The sequence below is a fragment of the Callithrix jacchus genome, chromosome X, assembly GCF_049354715.1.
Source record: "Callithrix jacchus isolate 240 chromosome X, calJac240_pri, whole genome shotgun sequence".
NCBI classification, from domain to species: domain Eukaryota; kingdom Metazoa; phylum Chordata; class Mammalia; order Primates; family Cebidae; genus Callithrix; species Callithrix jacchus.
In genome coordinates, this window is record NC_133524.1 from 106,159,701 (window position 1) to 106,165,700 (window position 6,000).

Sequence of the window (6,000 nt, forward strand, 5' to 3'; positions counted from 1 at the left end):
AAACTACTTGGATTTTCAAGATCTCTTATTAAACTATTCATTAGTGTGTACAGTTCTGGCTGTCTTCATCACCTACCACATCTCACCTTCTTCCACATTTAACAGCACCCAAATTGAAGAGGAAAGAAGAACTATATGTCCAAAAAGGAAACCAAGTATAACCACGCTATTTCCAGCTTTTCCTTTTTCACAGACAAAACAAACCTTGCTTAATTTCTTGTCATCAGAAACCTTCCAGAAATTACTACCCAGGAGCAAAATATTTCCCAAGCAGCTGTCTGGCATTTTAAAGAGAACACTTGGAACATTGTTTATTATTTAGGAAGATATGGTATTATTATCCCTATTTCACATGAGTCACACAACTAACTAGTAACAGAGCCTGAATTTCTTATTACACTGCTTATGACTCCTAGACCAGGATGCTTGCTGCTGCATCAAGCTGCCTCTGTAATGAGTCCTATCCAGAACTACCAACCCAATTAGAAATAAAGTAGATAAACATATGGAAATGGAAGAGTTAGGGAAATGCAATTGACAGATTCAAAATACAATGTAATAAGTACTAAAAGCAGGAGAATTAGTCTATTAGAAGCTAAATAGAATTTAAAGGACAGCTCTGTTAACAGGCACTGATATTTAGGCCTTGCCTGTTTTATTATTCTGTAACAAGAAGCGGTAACAGATAGCCAGGCTGCTCTTGGCATTAGTTATTTATGGAAGGGCAGAAAACAACTGTTCTTCATTGACTGTGTAACAAGCTTTTGCATGATAAACTTCACGGGTTTATAGAATAATAATAATTTCTCTTGTGGTCCAACTACAAGCAGCAGGACTTCATAATAATATTTGCATTGACAAGTTGTGTTAGATTTTGTCGTTAAGAAACGTTATTTTTTGCAGACCCAACAACCAGGCCAAATATTGTCTTTAGTGGCTCGTGAGAAACAACCAGTGAAATCAGAAACCTAGGCAGATGATCTCACTGTGAACATAAATAATAACCTAAGCCACTCCTTTAGAAAATGATCAAAGGCATAGTAGCTACATCTAAATGTTATTTTTAAGAAATGATTCGTTTTGTCAAAATAACCACTTCTTTTCGTTCTGGCATATTTTGCAGGTTTTTAAATTAATGGAAACACCAAAACAAATAGACATTTAAAGCACCCGGATAGGAAGACACAGTATTGTATGGAGTCAGGCCTTTCCAAATTAATCCGTCAAGACAGTGTGGTCCACATCAAAATCTTAGGAGTGTTTTAATGAAAGTTAACTTCAGTTTCTCTCATGAAACTCCTTATTTGTCCATTTTAAAGATAACTCCAACCCCCTCTAAATAAAATCCTCCACAGTTGTGCTTGAAAATTGTTTTTCCAACCTTCCCATAAGGGATCAAAAATAACAAAATATTTTTATTATCCATAAGGCCATGAGCAAGTGAAAACTCTGCTGTGGTTGTCATCAAATCTATAAGAAAGTTGCCTTTGGTATATTTTTGCCCACTCTCTGTTGTGATTCTAGCCCAGTAATATTATGAAAAAGGATAGGTCATCAAAATCATAACTTGGCTTAAATCTCTCTTTATTATCTTTTCCCTTTAACATACAAAAAGCTTCCAATATATCCTATTCTTAAAAGACCAGTAAAATAACAAAATTTTAAGGTGTCCCTTACTCAAAATCTGTTAATGCTGGGAGGCCACTTAGAAGCAGAGTAGCAGGATGGAAACCATATGGGCTTCGGACTTAAGCCAAACACCCTAGACCAAGTTATATAACATTTTCCAGAGCCTCAGCCTCTTCTGTAAATTGTGGATAATAATGGTACCTCATTCATAAGGCTCTTCTGAGGGAGGATTAAATGAAATCATGCTTGTAAAATTCCTGATTTATGGCAACTGTGTATAAAATGATGGCTATTAATTACCAAGTTCAACCTCTTCATTTCACAGATGAGAAAAATGAAGCTAAACCAGAACAGTCATCTTTCTCTAGATTCTCCTAATTATTGTGTGACTTCCTTTTTTTTTGAGACGGAGTCTCTCTCTCTCGCCCATGCTGGAGTGCAGTGGCATGATCTCAGCTCACTGCAACCTCCACCTCCAGAGTTCAAGGGATTCTCCTGCCTCACCCTCCCAAGTAGCTGGGATCACATGCACGTGCCACCACACCTGGGTAATTTTTTGTGTGTTTTTAGTAGAAATGGGGTTTCAATGTGTTAGCCAGATGGTCTCGACCTCCTGACCTCATGATCCAACCAACTTGGCCTCCCAAAGTGCTGGGATTATAGGCGTGAGCCACCGTGCCCAGCCTTGAGTGACTTTCTTTATAGCTATGGACTAAATTCCTTGAGAAGTGGTCTACAGCCACTTCATTCACTAAATCACCATATGACCTCCAAGTTAATCTCCATTCCCATCAATCCTACAATTGTTCCTATTGCTAATGCTTTTTATGAAATAGACAAACCCCATAATTATATTTAAATAGTTATGGGACTATGGGACTGCACAAACCTTTGGACATTTATTTAAAGCATCACTCTTCAAATTAAAATTCTGTAATAAAACTGTCTGCTTCACTTGGACCATGTGTGGCCCCATGGTACTAGCCAAGCATTGTTATTCAAATAAAACATTTTTTAAAAATATGTTTGAATGAATAATTATTACTTTTAGAAATAAATATAAAAGGTTATTAAGGCTGGGTGCGGTGGCTCACACCTGTAATCCCAGCATTTTGGGAGGCTGAGTTGGGTGGCTCACAAGGTCAAGAGATCACGACCACCCTGGCTAACATGGTGAAACCCCGTCTCTACTAAAAATACAAAAACTAGCTGGGTGTGGTGGTGCACACCTGTAGTCCCAGCTACTCGGGAGGCTGAGGCAGGAGAATCTCTAGAACCCAGGAGACGGAGGTTATAGTGAGCCAAGATCGTGCCACTGCACTCCAGCCTGGCGACAGAGCAAGACTCAGTCCCTCCAAAAAAAAGGGGATATTAAATATTTTAAATTTCCCTTTCAGATTGGTAAGATTTTTAGATTCATAATATTCAATTCTGAAAAGAGTATGAAGAAACTTGCACTCATAAATTCTAAGTAGGAGTGTAAATTGGTTTGGGCCCCTTTATTTTATTTTACTTTATTTGTTTTTGAGACAGAGTCTTGTGCTGTCACGCAGGCTGGAATGCAGTGGCATAATCTTGGCTCACTGCAACCTCTGCCTCCTGGGTTCAAGAGATTCTCCTGCCTCATCCTTCCGAGTAGCTGGGATTACAGGCACCCACCACCATGCCCAGCTAACTTTTGTATTTTTAGTAGAGACAGGCTTTCACCATGTTGGCCAGGATGGTCTTGATCTCTTGACCTTTTGATCCGCCCACCTCAGCCTCCCAGAGTGCTGGGATTACAGACGTGAACCATTGTGTCCAGCCTGGCCTTTTTAAAAGAAAATTTGGCTGTATCTTTTAAATTTTAAAATGCTCATACTCTGACATTTTCATTTACTGGGCTCTACTATACAGAGAAACTTGAACAAATACACAAAGATATATGCACAGGAAGAGTAACCACAGTATTATCTTAATAGTGACAAATTAGTCAAAAATCCCAAGTGTTCATTAGTAGGAATATGGTTAATACCTTATGGTGTATCCATACTATGGAATACTGTGTAAGGTAAAAAAAAAATGAGGTACAATTATTTAGATATCTGCATGCAAACACAATGACATGAAATGATGTTTGTGATATATTATTAAGTGAATAAGAGCAATTTGCAGTTCAGTACACATAATTTACTCTCATTTTGAAAAAAATAAGTATATGTCACAGTATGTTTGTGCAGCGAACATCTGGAAAGATCTATGCTAGATAATGAGCAGTTTTTATATCTGCAGAAAGGGATCAGAGACTCCTTTATATACTTCTATCTGAGCAAAAGAGGTGAAGTGAACATGCACTTCTTTTGTGATATAAACAAGAATAAAGAGACAATCAGTGGAAAAGAGAGCCTTACTGAATGAAAATTTGCTTTACAAATAGCCTTTCAGGAATGTATTTAGTCTATGTACAGTGATATACAGCTACAGAGAATTTCGACACCTTCATATAGGGCCTACTTGCACCATGGCTCAATAAAGAGAATATAGTCATCAGGAGGACCAGTTCCTAAGCTGTTCTAGATCATTGTACCTAAATTTTTGCCCTTTGGCAACAAAATTAGATTTGTTGAACTATTTCACAGATACCACTGAAACGAACTTGTAGAAAGTTGAAGTTAAGACCAGGTGTGGTGGCCTATGCCTGAAGTCCCAGCTACTTGGGAAACTGAGGTGGGAGGATCACTTGAGCCCAGGAGTTCAAGACCATCCTGAGCAACATAGTCATATGTCATCTCTACAAAAAAAACAACTATTAGTTGGGTGTGTTGGCATGCACCTTGAGTCCCAGCTGCTCTGGAAGGCTGAGGCAGAAGACCCCTTGAGCCCAGGAGTTCAAGGTTACAATGAGGTATGACTGCATCACTGCACTCCAGCAGCCTGGGCAATACTGTGAGACATTGTCGCAAAAAAAAAAGAAAAGAGAGAGAAAGAAAAAGCTGAGGTTAGCCACAGATTCTAGAAGCTGTGTGTATAGAGATAGTCTGTATTAGATACATAAAATAGCTAAAAATGACTTTCTTAAAATCTATGATTCACCTTCAAGGTATTTGCTATAAATGTCCTCTCATGTGAGAAGTTCACCTGGGTTTGATTCTGGGTAGAGAGAGAGAGGTCATTTCTTTTGTCTGGGATTTGAAATTGGGGAGTTTTTTGCAGGAGAACAATATTTTAACATTCTATTGGGAAAAAAAAAGTGGGGGGAGAGACAACTTAATTGAATAGAACATATTAACCTTAAGACCCTTCAGCTTCAATCATACCTCCCTTCCCCACATCCCATACATACTATACCTCGTTTTTCAGCATTGCAAAAGCTGCTATTTTATTCTTTTTTTTTTTTTTTTTAAATGAAGTCTCGCTCTGTAGCCCAGACTGGAGTGCAATGGCGCGCTCTTGGCTCACCACAACCTCTGCCTAAGGCTGAAAGAAAGACTAAATACCAGGGCCTGGTGCAGTGGCTCAAGCCTGTAATCCCAGCACTTTGGGAGGCTGAAGAGTGGGGGAATCACCTGAGGTCGGGAGTTCAAGACCAGCATGATTAACATGGAGAAATCCCATCTCTACTAAAAATACAAAATTAGCCAGATGTGGTGACACATGCCTGTAATCCCAGCTATTTGGGAGGCTGAGGCCAAGAATCGCTTGAACCCAGGAGCAGAGGTTGCAGTGAGCCAAAATTGTTCCACTGCACTCCAACCTGGGCAACAAGAGCGAGACTTCGAAAAAAAAAAGACTAAATACAGATACACAAGAAGAGCCCCGATGCAAAGTACATTTGTAAATCAACAAAAAAGAAATAGTCATGGAGTAATTAAAATATCAAAATCAGGTTTTCAGATAATCCAGATCAGATCAGTTCCCTGATGAAGTTATCTGCTAGTGAACTTTAATAGAGCCTTTATCTGCTACAGTGTTCAAGATGAGAAAACCTCTAAAATTAGGGGAAAAAATACTAATATATCGACCATGTCAGCTACACTCATCTGAGATGGCTAGCCTTTCCCTTTCCATTCACTTTTGGTATTAATCCCAGGATTATGAACAAACTCATGCTGTGCTGTACCTAAATGCAACATCACCCTTCCCGGATAGATATTAAGCTCCTGAATCCTCATCAGAGACTGAAGTTGCCAGTTGTACCCTTGCGGCAATGAGATGACCCAGAGCTCACTAGGGCCTATGTTAGAAGTAAACCCGTATAGTGGCAGGGTAGAATGACCTCACCATTTATCATGACTCTTCCTACAAATGGAAAAAAAGGGGGAGTTTCAAAACCCAGTACCTTCCTGTAGAAAATAAAATGTGTCATCAGATTAAGTGAAAGTCAAAGTGTCC